The sequence below is a fragment of the Pantherophis guttatus genome, chromosome 8 (assembly GCF_059756535.1).
Source record: "Pantherophis guttatus breed Tessera chromosome 8, ASM5975653v1, whole genome shotgun sequence".
NCBI lineage: Eukaryota > Metazoa > Chordata > Lepidosauria > Squamata > Colubridae > Pantherophis > Pantherophis guttatus.
Window position 1 is genome coordinate 60,688,917 of NC_142070.1, and position 16,661 is coordinate 60,705,577.

General features: G+C 42.1%; 1 protein-coding gene and 1 pseudogene across 2 annotated transcripts in view; both read left to right on the top strand.

The window, feature by feature from the left end:
- LOC132711541 (uncharacterized) overlaps positions 1 to 16,661 on the top strand; it is a 191,925-nt gene that overhangs the window by 137,664 nt on the left and 37,600 nt on the right. The gene's annotated exons all lie outside the window — the stretch shown is intronic.
- Positions 1,236 to 13,282, top strand: LOC148112673 (uncharacterized; annotated as a pseudogene).

A 16,661-nucleotide genomic window follows, 5' to 3' on the forward strand; every position in this document is an offset into this window, starting at 1 on the left:
GTGAGGGGGGGTGAGGGGGGGTTAGAGAGGGGGAGGGGGGGAAAATAAAAAAGAAAAATAATAATAATAATAATAAAAAAAAGAACAAAATAGGGAGAGCTAAGTGATGCATTTAATTATAGTGCCTTGGTTAAAGAACAAAAACTATTTTTTCTAAGAAAAAGAAATCAGAACTGGAGTTTATATTTAAATTATCAACTGCTTAAATTGGGTTAGTATGGAAAGACTGCCAAGTACAGAGCAATATCCTTACAATTTCTTTTCTTTCTGGTTCTGCTGCAAATTTAATATTTAGGAAGAGCTTTCCAATTTTATTTAGCTGATTTGATTCACACACAAACACATACAGATTAAGCAGATTGATACTGTCCTGTTGTTACAGATACGTGTGTATGTGTGTGCATGAATCTGTGTTTGTCACATAATTGATTCAGATGGTATGAAATATGAACTGCCAGACTGGCCCCAGCTTACTCCCTAGGAAAGAATGATCCTTAACTCCATAGGTGTTAGAGAAAAGGTACTTTTCCTAGAGATGCTGAGTACAGCACAGTGAGGCAAGTTCTAAAGAAAAATCCAAAATCCTCCCCCCTGTGAGAATAGTCCAATCAGGCTCTGTTCCAATATTTTGGGAATCCAGTGCCTCAGGTGCTGTTGTAAACTCTTTCCCCAGCTTTGGCATCTTTGAAGGGAAGAAGATGGCTCAGTTTGGCACCTCTGGTTCATGTTAGTGTCCATACTATCTAATTTCCCACAGCATTCTTTGACACATCCAGCACTCTTCCCCTCCCTGAGCAGACTGAGCATGGAGTGGCTGTGGAAGATCTGAGGTGGAGGAGGAGGGTCGAAAGGTGGACAGAGTGGTGGTTTCCCTGTCGCCTTGGACAACCCCCCTCCACTTTTAGCTGATTTATAGGCATGAGGATGGCCACCTTGCCCTGCCCTATTGGTTCCTCGATGGAGGTGCCACCCCATCCGTTTTCATCTGTCCCTTTCTAGTACTTTTCACCCTGAGAACAACATGGACCTTCTTATTCTGGAGTTTTGGGACCTGGCTTTGTTTTTCATCCTGCTTTCTGGCTATATGGAAAAAAAGCAGTTTACGGGAGGACTGACAGAGCCGGTTCTATACTGCGTTTACACCACTGGTGGGATGTTCCACCTTTTACAGGGCCAGTGTGGCTAAACCACTATGAGAGGGTGGTTTTTGACATTCTGACTTTTCCACGACCAGCATGGCCAACCACCGTGAGAGGGTGGTTTGGATGATTGCCCCAGTTGGGCGGAACGCGAGGACTCTTGCCCACTACCGTGAGAGGGTAGTGGTGATTCTTCTGGTCATGTTTAATCTGGCCTTGTTTCCTGGACATTTTTGGGACTATCATTGTGGACTCCTCGGCCTTATTTGTACCATCATCCCAGAGTTTTGGATGTACCCAAGGTCCAAGCTTCTTGCGCTGCGAGATTCCCCCCTCTTGCAGGTTTGGCTCTCCACATTATCGAGGGCCTATCTTGATGATGTGTTTTGGAACCCCAAGAGATGGCATGCGTCAAAGAGGGGATTAAGGGGTTTTTTAAATGCATTGTTAACTAAAATTTTAAGGGGTTCAGGGATGACCAGAGTGGGAGTGGGGGAGAACCCACAAGGGTCACGGCTGGGTCCGGCAGAGGGCGGTGGCATTAGGGATGCAGGTTTGGACACCAGGGAGGGGGCTAGAGCTCAACCTTATGAGGGCCGTATGATCTGTACTGTGGGTGGGAGGGGCAGATATGGTGGAAGCAGGGGGCCATATCATGTTATGGGAGTGCGCTCTTGCTATCTTCGTGCAATTGTGCACTCAGGTCCCCAAGGCTTTACTCGTTCCCCAGGTAGCACAGACTCTCAGGGCCTGGGCCTTCGGCTGATGTTGTGCAATGCCAGATCTGTGGTAAATAAGGCCCCCCTCATCTACGATCTTATTCAGGAGGGGGGAGTGGATCTGGCGGGTATTACGGAGACCTGGTTGGGCCCAGAAGAGGGGGTGCCCCTGACTGAAATGTGCCCACCTGATTTCCGGCCGTTTCATCAGCCGAGGGTCCAGGGTAGGGGCAGTGGGGGTGGCGGTTATTATTAAAGAAAGTCTATGTCCAAAGAAGACCACTGTACCTCAGATAGATGGATGTGAGTCCCTCCTTGTGAAGTGGGGTCGTGGGGTGCAGATGGGCCTGCTGATTACGTACTTGGCTCTCTGCTGCATGGCAGCGGCCCTGTCCGAGCTGCTTGACGTGATAGCCGGGGTGGTGGTTGATACCCCCAGGCTTATGGTTATGGGGGATTTCAACCTGCCATCTGTCGGTGAAGCGTCTATGGCAGCTCGGGAGTTCTTGGCTTCCATGATGGCCTTGGACCTGACCCAAGTAGTTCAAGGCCCTACTCACATGGGGGGACACACTCTGGACTTGATTTTTGTCTCTGGTCAGTGGCAGAGTGATCTGGAAAGAGGGGATTTAGTCATCGAACCCTTGTCATGGTCTGATCACTCCCTCCTTCGCATGGACTTTCGAACTGCTACACCTCGCCGCAGGGAGATGGAACCGACCAGGTGGTTCCATCCCAGGTGCCTGATGGACCCGGATAGGTTCCTGACGGAGCTTGAGCCATTCCCTGAGACTCTGGCTCACGGCACGACTGAAGAACTGGTGGCCGCCTGGGATAGGGCGGCCACCGGAGCTTTGGATCGTGTCGTGCCTTTGCAGCCTCTGACCCGGTGCCGATCTTAGTTGGCTCCCTGGTTCTCCGAGTAGCTGAGAGAGATGAAGCACCGGAAAAGATGCCTGGAGAGTGATTGGAGGACCAGTCGCTCTGAATCTGACCGAACACTGGTGAGGTCTCATATTAAGATCTACCTAGTGGCGATAAAAGGGGCAAAATTTAACTATTTTTCTGCTCTCATCGGATCTGCAGAGAACCTCCCAGCAGCCCTGTTTAGGGTGACCCGCTCCCTCCTTCACCTGGGAGTGAGGGAAGACCCCTTGCAGGACGGCACTGAGGATTTTGTGCAATTCCTGCATGACAAAGTCACTCAGATTCGGGAAGGTCTAGACTCTGATTGGGTAGATCCGGATGGAGTGATGTAGGGGAATCTTGAGAATGTTATTTGGGAGGGGTTTGACCCTGTGACTCCCGAGAACGTGGACAGGATTCTGGGGAGGCTTAGTGCTGCCACATGTTTGTTGGATCCGTGTCCCTCCTGGTTGGTGCTGGCCTCCCGGGAGGTTACACGAGGCTGGCTCCAGTGGATTATTAACGCTTCTTTGAGTGAGGGTTACTTCCCCCCCTCTTTGAAAGAGGCGGTGGTGAGGCCTCTCCTCAAGAAGCCTTCCCTGAACCCGGCTACATTAGCGAATTATCACCCAGTCTCCAACCTTCGCTTCGTGGCGAAGGTTGTTGAGAGTGTGGTAGCGCGACAACTGCCCTGGTACCTGGATGAAGCCGATTATCTAGACCCGTTCCAGTCGGGCTTCAGGCCAGGGCACAGCACGGAAATGGCATTGGTCGCATTGGTTGATGATCTCTGGAGGGCTCGGGACAGGGGTTGCTCCTCTGTCCTGGTCCTATTAGATCTCTCAGCGGCTTTTGATACCATCAACCATGGTATCATGCTGTGACGATTGGAGGGGTTAGGAGTGGGGGGCACTGTGTTGCGGTGGTTCTCCTCCTTCCTCTCCGACCGCATGCAGTTTGTGTTGGGGGGGCAGAGATCGACCTCAAGGCTCCTTGTGTGTGGGGTGCTGCAAGGGTCTGTCCTCTCGCCTCTTCTGTTCAACATTTATGTGAAGCTGCTGGGCAAGATCATCCGTGGTTTCAGAGTGAGATTCCATCAGTACGCTGACAACACTCAGCTGTACATCTCCACTCCGAACCACCCCAATGATGCCCTTGACATGATGTCCCGGTGCCTGGAGGCCATGCAGATCTGGATGGGGAGAAACAGGCTCAAACTCAACCCCTCCAAGACTGAGTGGCTGTGGCTTCCAGCGTCCCGGTATAGTCAGTTGGCGCCATCGCTGACTATTGGGGGTGAGATCTTGGCCCCCACAGAGAGGGCTCGCAACTTGGGTGTTCTCCTGGATGCATGGCTGTCTTTGGAAGAGCACATGACAGCTGTGGCCAGGGGAGCTTTCTATCGGGTTCGCCTGATGCACCAGTTGCGTCCCTTTCTGGACTGGGATGCCCTGTGCACAGTCACTCATGCCCTCATCACATCCTGTCTGGACTACTGCAACGCTCTCTACATGGGGCTCCCCTTGAAGAGCACTCAGAGGCTCCAGCTGGTCCAGAATGCGATCGCACGGGTGGTTATGGGTGTGACTCGGTGCGCCCATGTAACACCCCTCCTGCGTGAGCTGCACTGGCTCCCGTTGGTCTTCCGAGTGCGATTCAAGGTGTTGGTCACCACCTTTAAAGCGCTCCATGGCTTAGGACCGGGATACATACGAGACCGCCTTCTGCCATCAACAACCTCCCACCGGCCAATACGCTCCCATAGAGAGGGGCTCCTCAGGGTGCCGTCGGCCAAACAATGCCGACTGGCGACACCCAGGGGGAGAGCCTTCTCTGTGAGGGTACCAGCCCTTTGGAATGAGCTGCCCCTAGAGCTTCGTCTTAGCCCCGACCTGCGTACTTTTCGCCGTGCCCTAAAGCCCTTCCTGTTTCAGCAAGCCAGACTGGCCTAATATGAATTTTAAGTGGGTGTATGTGTGTTTTAATTGAGGGCCAAATTGTATACATTTGTTTTAATTGGTTTTAAATTTTATAAATTCATGTGTTTTAATGTGGCTGTACACCGCCCTGAGTCCCCTGGGAGAAGGGCAGTATAGAAATCCAATAAACTCTTAAACTCCCAAATGCTCTCTCCCCCTGGCTATGGCAGTTGCTAGCGAGCTTCAAAGAAGCGAAGATGGCCAGCTGACATTCAGGCCCCCCTCCTTTTCAGCCTTGGAAAAGAAAGGAAAATTTAAGTACTCAAACAAGGTCAGGTATTCTGGGTTTGTTGGGATATTTTTTGTGGAAAACACAGAGAAGTCTGTCAGTTTGAATGTGGCGTCCATCCACCCAATTGGATAGCAAGGCAGGGAAATGTTTCCACCCAATTAAATACTGCACCTTGCCTTTGTGTTTTTGAGAGTCCAAAACCACTTTCACCTTAAAATGTTGTTCCCCTTCTATGAAAATAGGAAGGGGTGGTGTGGGAGGAGGTGGCTGAAATGGGGGAGATGACTTCTGGTTTCAGTAGACTACAGTGAAATACATGGTGGATTCTTTTCAGGTTCGTTGATAATTTTAGTTGCACTGTGACAGAGTTGATAATTTTCTTAACAGGGAAGGGACCTATGTATTTAGGGCCCAACTTTTTGGATTGTTGGGTAGACTATGTATTTTGTGGAAAGGTATACACTGTCATTTACTTTAAACTTCTTTGGTTTGGCATGGTTTTTTTCAGCCTGCCACTTGTAGGCTTCCCATGCTTCTCCTAACATCTTGCAGGCTATTGGCCATTGTATTTTGCAATTGTTGCATCCACTCTAGTAATGAGGGGTTTGGGGCTTTCTCCAGGGGTAGTTTGGGGATTACTACAAAGTCCTGACCTGAGGCCAACTTAAAGGGAATAAACCCAGTGCACTGAATTATTAAATGCTACTTCTGCAAATGGTAAGAGATCAGTCCAATTGTCTTGTTGATAATTAATATAGTATCTAAAGTATTGTTCCATTACTGAATTGGCTCTCTTGCACCCTCCATTTGTTTGGGGGTGGGTGGGAGGAGCTTAAGCCCTGGGTGGTTCCCATCAGTTTCAAAAATTTGTGCCAAAACCATGAAGTGAATTGTATCCCCCCTGTCTGAGATGATGTGATCAGGGATGCCATGAAGCCTATACACATGTTGCACAAACAGTTTGGTCAGGCTGGGGGTTTGTGGGATTTTTGAGTATGGAATGAAATGGACTTGTTTTGAGAGTAAGTCCATAACCAACCAGATCACAGTGTTCCCTGCACTCTCAGGTAGTTCTACTATAAAGTCCATGGAGATTTCTTTCTAAGGTGCATATGGATTCACCACCAGTTGCAATAGTTCCATAGGTTTTCCTGGGCATCTTTTTGTGGAGGCTCACACTGGGCAGCTGACCACATAGCTCTCAATATCTTTTTTGAGGGATGGCCACCAAAATTGCTGTTTGATTAAATGTAGAGTTTTTACAAAGCCAAAATGCCCCACTGCTTTTGAATCATGGCAAGTCTATAAACCCATAGCCTGCAGGCAGGCAGGCAGATATAATTTTACCCCTACCCATGTCAGTCTGTCCCTGAGGATACATTGGCCTTTGTGGGCTATCAGCCATTCATCATGTTTTAGGGCAATTTTCAGTTTGTCTAGCAGCTCACAGAGAATGTCCAGTTCAGCTTTCCCCTGGCCCTTGATGATTACTGCTGCTGCCAATTGGTTTAAAGGGATGATTGGTCAGATGATTTCAGGTCTGGCACTATTGTATTGTGGCAACCTGGATAGGGCATCCACTAGAAAGTCCCCCCCCACATGATGTAGCACAGGGTAAAATTATTATATATTATTATATTGAAATATTGAGTACAGTGGGCTTGCTTAGGACATAACTTCTGTGGGGTTTTTTAAGCCTCCAAGTCAGTGGTGAAATGTAAAATTTGTTACTACCGGTTCTGTGGGCATGGTTTGGTGGGGAGCTAATGTGACTGGGTGGGCATAGCCAACTTTTTTTTTTTTAGTTTTAAAATCATTTTTTCTACAACCTCTTCGGCTGAAGAAGTTGTAAAAAATGCTTTTAAAAGCCTCTGACGATTCCAGCTGAGTCGCACGATCATCAGAGGCTTTTTTTTACTTTTAAAAGCATTTTTTTCGGCTGAAGAGTTGTAGAAAAAATGCTTTTTAAAATTTAAAAAAAAGCCTCTGATGATTGTATGGCTCAGCTGGGCATGGGGCGGGGGGGCAGAGATTTTTGCTACTGGTTCTCCGAACCTGCTGCCATTGCAACCAGATCGGGCGAGCTGGTCCAAACTGGTTCACCCGTGCTCCAAGTTCTTGTGATCAGTCCACATCTCAAATGGGTGTTTAGACCCTTCTAGGAAATGTTGTCAGGTTAGCAATGCCCATCAAACTGCATAAGCTTCCTTCTCCCATACCGCCCACCTCCATTCTGTGTCAGTTAGTTTTTCAGAGATGTAGGCACAGGATTTCCTGGATTTACTAATATAATAAAAATAAAAAGAGAGAGAGATAACTGAAACAGAATACCAGCAAATAGTAGAAATCTGCAAATATAAAGTCAGGAAAGCAAAGGCTCATAATAAACTAAGACCTGCAACAAATGCCAAAAATAATTTTAAAAAGTTTTTTTCAACATGTAAGAAAAAAAAAAAAGAAAAAAGTCAAGGAAATTATTGGTCCACTAATGGGAGAAAATGGCAAGGAGGTGATGGATAGCAAGGGAAAAACAGAATAACTTAATCCATTCTTTGTATCTATCTTTATGCAAAAGGAAAAAATAATCCAACCTATTAAAAGCAGTACTATAGAAAACAAAACAGAAATGCAAGTTAAAAATGGGTCTAGGACAACTCGCCACAGCCAACTCACCATAGCCACCTCACTATGGCCCTCTTGATGGAGCCAACTTGCTGTGGTCATCTCTCCATAGCCAACTTGTTGTGGCCATCTCATCACAGCCACCTCACTGCAGGCATCTTGTGGCCAACTTGCTGTGGAACAACTTGCTGTGGGATAATCCATGCAAGATAATTCAACATGATAAATGTTAGCTGCCATCGTTTCTTCCACATTATTTCCACTTTTGTCAATGGAAATGGCCATGGCAAGTTGGCCATGGTGAGTTGTCCCATTCCAAGTTAGAATAGGCAAGAAAATGGTAAGCAAATACCTATTCAATTTAGATGAGTTCAAATCACCAGGAGCAGATGTATTAAATCCCAGGGTTCTGAAATAGCTGGTATACTTGATCTCAGAACCACTGAACCAAATCTTTCAAAGCTCCTGGAGCACTGGGGAACTACTGGAGGACTGGAAAAAAGTAGATGTAGTTTCAAGCTTCAAAAGGGATGGGATGGGGGAATGGATATAGAGAACTACAGACCAATCATCAATACCTGGGAAAATCCTGGAAAAGATAATCATTCAGTGTATTTATGAGCACCTTGAAAAAAGCAAGGTGTTTACTAGAAGTCAACATGGGATTGTTAAAAACAGATCATGTCAGACAAACTTTGTTGCCTTCTGTGACAAAGTGACTAAATTGTTGGATCAGGGAGATACTATGGACATAGTTTATTTAGACTTCCATAAGGCATTTGACAAGTAGACTACAGCCTACTTCTTGATAAGCTAAAATAATATGGGATAGACATCATCACCACCAGATGGATTCACAACTGACTGATCAACTGCAATCAACATGTAGTTCTCAATGTAACTACATCTACATGGAGAGAAGCATGCAGTAGGGTACTTTAAGGTTCTGTCTTAGGATCAGTGTTCTTCAACATCTTTAAAAATGATATAGATGAGGGGATAGAAGGGGAACTCCTCAAGTTTGTGGATGATATTAAATTGGGGAGACTAGCCAACACTTTAGAAGATAGACTCAAGATGTAGAAGGAACTTGACAGACACAAAATGCAATTTCAGTGGTGAAAAAAGTAAGGTCTTATCCTTGGGAAGAAAAACTAAATGCACAGATACAGAATAGGTGGTATGTGGCTCAATAATAGTGACTGTGAGAGAAAAAGAGAAGGAAAGAAATAGAATTCATAATTTGAAAGACGATAATGGTGATTGGATTGTAGAAGAAGAGGAAAGAAAAGAGTAGTGCAGGAATTTTTCACCAATCTATATAGAGATGAAGACAAACCCGAGGATGAAATAAAGAAATATTTAGAAGAGTCCGATTTACCAAAAATCCCGAATATGTCCAGGGAAATATTGGATAGAGAAATTACGGAAGGGGAAATTGAAAGGGTCTTAGGGAAACAAAAAACAGGGAAGACCCCCAGTACGGACGGCCTTCCGATGGAATGTTATAAGGTACTATGGGAAGTTCTAGGTCCTCATATGGTAGAATTATTTAATGGGGTAATTCGGGAGGGATTGATTCTGGATTCCTGGACAGAAGCACTAATAACTCTCCTGCCGAAGGAAGGTAATGATTTATCCCTGATCCAGAACTACAGACCGATCTCACTCCTCAATGCAGACTATAAGCTATTTGCGGCAGTATTGGCAAACAGATTAAGAGGATTTTTGAGCCAATTTATCCACGAAGACCAAAACAGTTTTCTACCTCGTAGGCAAATTAGAGACAATATGAGAATAATCATGAATATTCTAGAATATTATGAAGCTAACTTTGATAAGCAGCTGGCTTTGGTCTTCGTGGACGCGTAAAAGGCTTTTGATCGGGTGAGCTGGCGGTTTTTACTAGGTTTGTTACATCATATGCAATTTGGGGAGAATTTTACTCGGGCAATCCGTGCAATTTACTCGAAACAGTCAGCCAAAACTCTGATTAATGGGGATGCATCTGAGAAAATTTGTATTGAGAAAGGTACTAGACAGGGATGCCCACTCTCTCCGCTTCTATTTATATTAACATTGGAACCATTACTGAGAGAAATTAGACGAAATTCAGGAATAAAAGGACTACATATCAAGAACCAGCAGTATAAGCTACAAGCGTACGCTGATGACCTTGTGTTTGTACTGGAAGACCCTTTTATATTGGGCCTGAAGTTAACTTACGAATTAGAAAGATATGGAGCTGTGGTGGGCCTAAAAGTAAATAAGGAAAAAAGGTCTTGATTAAAAATTTGACAATAAATCAGAGGAAGGAAATAGAATTGAACTTGGGATTCCAAATGATTAAAAAAATACGTATTTAGGCATTCTACTATCTGCTAAGTGTTCGACAATTAAGGAGGATAATTATTTGAAACTTCTCCAACAAAGGGAACAAGACTTAGAGAAGTGGAAGAAGTTGCAGGTCTCTCTGTTAGGTAGGATTGCTGTCATAAAATCTTATATTCTCCCAAAATGGATTTACTTATTTTACACAGCCCCAGCCAGATTGGACAATAATTTTTTTAAACAATTAAACCAATGTGTTCTCAAATATATTTGGCAGAATAAAAAACCTAGAATTAAACTTAAAATGCTCCAAGAGGTGAAGGGTAGAGGGGGATTCGGTTTGCCTAAATGGGAGTATTATTACCAGGCCACAAATTTAGTTTGGGTAAGGGACTGGATCTTGTTGAGAAGGAGATGGCTATTGGTTCTGGAAGGTTCGGGGCTGCAACAGGGTTGGCATTATTTCCTTTGGCAAGAGAGGGCAAAAAAACACCACACGTGCTTTGCAGGGCATTATTTGAGGAATACTTTAATCGTAACATGGAGGAAAATTAAAGACAAATTTTATTCTTTGACCCCCTCCTGGCTGGTCCTGCTGGAAGCCATGACATATACCCCGCTATCTGATAAAGAAAAACATCTACCTTATTGTGAGCTGCTTGATAGTCAAGGCTGTTTAAAAACAAGAACCAAACTAGCTCTGCAGGGAACGGAAGTGGATTGGTGGGCTTATGCTCAAATTAACTCCAAATATAAAAAAATATAAGGAACAAGGAGGTATTGATAGGACCCTGCAGGAGTTAGATAAGATTATATTAGGGAAGGAGGAAAAAATGTTAGCTAAAATTTACAATTTTTTAATAATCCATTGGATAGGTGACGAGATCGTCAAAGACTCAATGATTGCCTGGGGGAGGAATATTGGCCACTCAATCGATTTGGCGAAATGGGAAGAAATTTGGTCTAGACAATTGAAAATTTTGATGGCAACTATTTATAAGGATAACTTGTACAAGATGGTATACAGGTGGCACCTTCCTCCCGCCTGACTATCCAAAATGTTTCCTGGACTCTCCCCAAATTGTTGGAAGTGTGGGGAGCTAGGTACCTATTTCCATGTATGGTGGACTTGCCCCAGAGTAACTGAATTTTGGAAACTCATTCAGAGGTGGTTGTTAGAAATTACTGGTTACAAACTACAACTGAAACCTGAATTTTACTTATTAAACATCAGGCCAAATAAAATAGGCACTAGCAAATGGTATCTGATTGTTTATATCACAACTGCGGCTAAAATATGTCTCACCCAAAACTGGAAGGGTAAAGATCTACCATCTGAAGATATGATTATAGGGAAAATCATGGAATGTGCAGAAGCCGATAGGCTAACTAAAATTTTAAGAGATCAAAAAGACTGTATATTTCCGGGACTTCCGGTGGCAACGCGTCATCGATGGCAGCTCCTTTCGGAGCGCTAGCCCCGCGATCTTGTCCAAGCCACTAGAACAGCGAAAAACAGCTGTTTAGCGGCTTGAAAATTTTCCCCTCGGGAAAAGAGGGGAAAGAGAGCAGCCAGGCTTGGGTAGAGCTCCCCAAGAGTCCCAGGAATAATTCTTGGGGCGCGAAGGGTGAGAGCACCCTAGAAGCCTGATACAAGCTCCGGACCCGGGACGCTTCTGCATTTAGCAGAACAAGATGCCACGACCATCCCTGCAACATTTTAACAGTATTTTGGATACAAAAGCAGGCAGAGCAAAGTCAGGAGGAACTCCAATTGCAAGTATTAAACTTTAACTCCTGTGTATTGAATACTTCCTTCTTGATTGCTGTGGGAAGAAAGTGAAAGGAAATGGTGCCGAATCTTAATTGGGTGTGGTAACGAAAGCTAACTTCAAAGTACTCATCTGTGCTGACAGTCTCTGCTGCTAATAAACAGAACTTGTCTCAAAAGAAAGAAGAATTAAAGGACTGTAGACAAATTTAAATTTACTGAGGACTGAAACTAATTGGAAATTGAGTTAATTTCTGGGATTGGCTGTTGTAAACGTTTTAATCTGGAACTGAAAATTGGAAAATGGCTTTTAAGCAAATAAAAACTGCTGGGGCTAAAATTACTGTGAGTTCCCCTATTCCACCACCCAAACCACAATCTTTGACAGCTCCAGTAGAACCACAAGTTTTAACCCTGGAAGCCTTGCAGCAAGCCTTAAAGCTGCAAGCCTTCTCTTTAGAAGAAAAAATTACTTCTGTTCTTGATGAAAAAATGAAAGTGGTGACTGATAAAATGGATGAAGTAACTGGAGAGGTGACAGAAATCAAGGATGAAATTCAAGCTCGAAATAAGGAAATTAGAGAAGACATTATTTTTGCATTTAAAGGTTTGGCAAGCCACATTGAAGGGTTAGATGAAAGACTAGAAGAAGTTAATCAATCAAACGTGAATTTGGAGAATAAAATTGGAGAGGTTCAGACAGAAAAAGCAGACTCAGAGGTGATGATGATACAATATAAATCGATGGAATTTGCCATAAGAGTAAGAGGCCTGAAAGAAAATACCCAAGAGAATTTGAGAGAGATTTTTGCAGAAGCTTTTGTACAGATAACTCAAGAAAGAAAGGAGGATCTGGATTGGCAAATGGATAAAATTTATCATGTTAATTCATGGGTGGCCAGGCAGAGAAATTTACCAAGAGACATTGTAATTTATTTTACAACAAGGAGGCTAAGAAATATGATATTACAGGCTTCCTACAAAAATAAACTTCAAGTGGCAGGGCAGGAGGTTTTAACATTAAAAGAAATTCCTCCCAAAATGTTGAGAGCAAGGAAGGACTATGCTTTTGTGGTGGATGAATTTAGAAAACGTCAGATACAGTACAGATGAGAGATTCTAACTGGATTGGTGGTGGATTATTCAGGACAGAGATTCCGTTTTAATACATTATGGAAGGCAAGGGATTTTTATTTTAATGTATTAAAGGCTGGAGGTTCTTCTTCTCCAGAAATTAGAAGAAGAAAGGAAAGCAAGAGGAAGCAAGAATGGGAACGAAAGAAATTACCCAGGCTCAGGCAGAGGCTCAAGGAGGGGCTTCAATTGTTGAAGAAGATTTATTACAACTTACGAGCTCTGCCCAAGATATGGAATTATTTGGCAAAATAGAGGAACCGAGGGACCAAAGACAGACTCGAGCAGCAAAGAAATGCCAAGAGGAATTAAAGGTGCAGCAAGCCCAGATGAAAGCACAAGAAACTACAAAATCAGAAGCAGTGGGAGGGGCAAGGCCGAAGATCAAAGTGAAAGATGACCTTCAGCTAATGCTTGAAAAGCTTCAAATTGCCAAAAATGGCATGTAAATTTCTAACTTGGAATGTCAATGGATTAAATTCACCACAAAAGAGGAGGAAAATATTTCATTATTTGAAGCAGTATAAAAATGACATTATATGTCTACAAGAGACACATATTAGAATGCAAGATCAAAAATATTTAATAAATGCAAGATTCGGGACACATTTTATAGCATCTGCACCGGAAAAGAAAAATGGTATAGTCATATACCTAAAAAAAGGTTTAATAGCTAAATTAATTGAAGCAGATTTACAAGGAAGATATATTGCAATTGAAATCTTAATAGAAGGGAAAAAAACATTGATTGGAATATATGTACCAAATCAGCAACAAGAAAGTTTTTATAAGACTTTACATGCTAAATTAATACAATGGAATTATAAAACACATATAATGATGGGAGATTGGAATGGAGTTTTGGATATTAAAAAGGACAAAAAAGGATCTCTATTCAAACTCTATTCAAAATATTCAAACACGTGCTAGATTACCTAAATCTTTTTTTGATATGATGGAGGATATGGAGCTGAGAGATATTTGGCGTGAGAGGAACGGAGAAGAGAAAGATTTTACCTTTTTTTCTGATAGACATCAGTCATTTTCCAGGATTGATTTTATATTAATTTCTAATGAATTTCTTTCCAGGGTGAAGAAAGCGAAAATATGTCCAAGAACATTAACAGATCATAGTCCGGTTTGGATGGAATTAGAATATGAAAAGGCACCCAGGAAGTCCTGGAGGCTGAATGAAAATTTGTTTAGATATGAGGAAAATGTGAAAGAATGTAAACTATTTATGAAAGAATTTTTTGTTATGAATTTGCATAAAGGTACACCTATGGAGACGGTTTGGGATGCAAGTAAAGCATATATGAGAGGTATTTTAATTTATTTGAATAATAAATATAGACATAAACAGGAAAGGAAACAGAAGGAGTTAGAAGAAGAAATAAAAAATAAAGAGCAAGTATTAATTTTAAACCCAGCTGACAAGAAAATAAAAGAAGCAATTAATCTATTGCGAGGACAATTTAATATGTTTTATTGAAAAAGTTTTACAAATACAAATTTTCCCATTCCCCCCCTCTTTCCCTCCCTAACCCTCCCTAGCCCTCCCCTCCTCCCATGACTTCCCCAAGGTGAAATCCAAATCCAAATCATATTATATCATAGTTTACCGCCCTTCTATTCCCCCCACCCCTGTGTACTATACATTTCTACATGACATTAAACTATTCTATCCCCTATATACTATACATTTCTACACAACATTCAACTAAAAGCTATCTGGTACTTCCTAGTTTGATATTTATTCTGCACATAATCTATCCATTTCTTCCACTCCCATACAAAAGTCTCTTGAGTCCGGTCTTTTAAGTATGCTGATATCTTCGCCATTTCTGCAAAACTGGCCACCTTCAAAGTCCATTCTTCAATAGTAGGCAAAACATCCCTTTTCCAATATTGACCAATCAGTAACCTAGCTGCTGTCACCATATACAATATCAATTTTGTTTCACCCATTGAAAAACCCTTAACTATGCCCAATAAAAACAATTGAGGAGAAAATTGGAGTTTTTTCTTCAGAACATTTTGCATAACCCACCAAATTTTTATCCAGAAAGCCTTCACTTTCTTGCAAGTCTACCATATATGATAATATGTAGCATCCAAACAATCACATCTCCAACATTTTGGTTGAACATTAGGATACATACATGACAATTTCTTAGGATCTAAATGCCACCTATAAAACATTTTATAAAAATTTTCCCTCAAATTCTGTGACTGCGTAAATTTAACATTCTGAACCCATATTTTTCCCGCATTTCTATCATAACTGGTTCTGCAAAATTTTGTGCCCATTTTATCATACAATCTTTAACCAATTCGTTTTCTGAGTCTCTTGATATGCATTGGGCCTCTCTCTTTTATCTGTCTAACCAATTCTTCTTCATGCAACATTAAACCAGTTTTTTGATCTTCTCTCCATCTTAGTTGAAGTTGGTTATATTGTAACCAAGTTAAATTAATCCCTTCTTCCAACAGTGTGTTTAATGTCTTTAATTGCCATCTGTCCCTATCATTAAAAAGTACTTCTTTGTATAACCCCCCCCGAGTGACTTTATATTTATATTCCGTATGATATGACCAAGATCCAACCACAACGGTATTTTGTAATCCCATTTGAACCGGTGCTTCTTCCATACTCTCATCAAGGAGTTTCTAAGCATATGACTGTTGAATACTTTATCCACTTTATTTTCATAGAATAAATATGCATGCCAACCAAATTCAAGATCATAACTCTCTATATTCAATATTCCAGTCTTTGTCCTTCCAAACCAATCACTTGCTTGTGTCAACGCTGCTGCTTCATAATACAATCGTAGGTTTGGAAGTTTAAGACCACCCCTTTCACAAACATCTTGCATAATTTTCAATTTAACTCTTGGCTTTTTCTCATTCCAAACAAACTTATTCACTCCTTTTTGCCATTTCATCAGCTGTTTATCACTTTTAAGCACCGGAATCATTTGAAACAAAAATAAAAATCTAGGTAGAACATTCATTTTAACTGCTGCTATTCTTCCAAGTAAGGACAGCTGCAGTTTTTTCCAGGTTTCCATATCCTTTTGTACCTTTCGCCACAACACCTCATAGTTATTTTGAAACAGTTTTATATTTGAATCTGCAACTTGAACTCCTAGATATCTCACCTTCGGTACTATTTCAAAGCCTGCCTTCCTTTCAAGTTCCTTCTTTTGATCAACTGTCATATTTTTAACTATCATCTTGGTTTTTTTCTGATTCAGTCTAAATCCTGATACCATACCATATTCTTCTATAATGTCTTTCATCTGAATTATTGATTACATCGGCCATGTTAGGGTAACAACCAGATCATCTGCAAGTGCCCTTGTTCTGTAATCCTCTTGCCTTATCACTATTCCATTCAAAGTGCTCGAGTCCCATATTGTGTTCAACAAGACTTCTAGCGTTAGAATAAACAACAACGGGGATAACGGACAACCTTATCTTGTGCCTTTTTCTATACTGAAGTTTGTAGTTAAACTTCCATTAATGATAATTTGTGCTGTTTGCTCTTGATAAATTGCTGAAACCGCCTGCACAAACTGATCCGACAATTTAATATGTTGATGGCAGACCAGGTAGCAACTAATTTGCAATATGCCAAACATAATTCTTTTTGTAATGTGAATAAACCAGGCAGATGGTTGGCATATTTGCTTAGGAAAAAACAAAAGCTACGTACTATAGAGAAAATAGAATATAAGGGTAAAGAGGTGTATCAGCAAAATATGATTAAAAAGCATTTTCAGAATTCTATACGAAGTTGTATACTAGTGATAAGATTCAAGG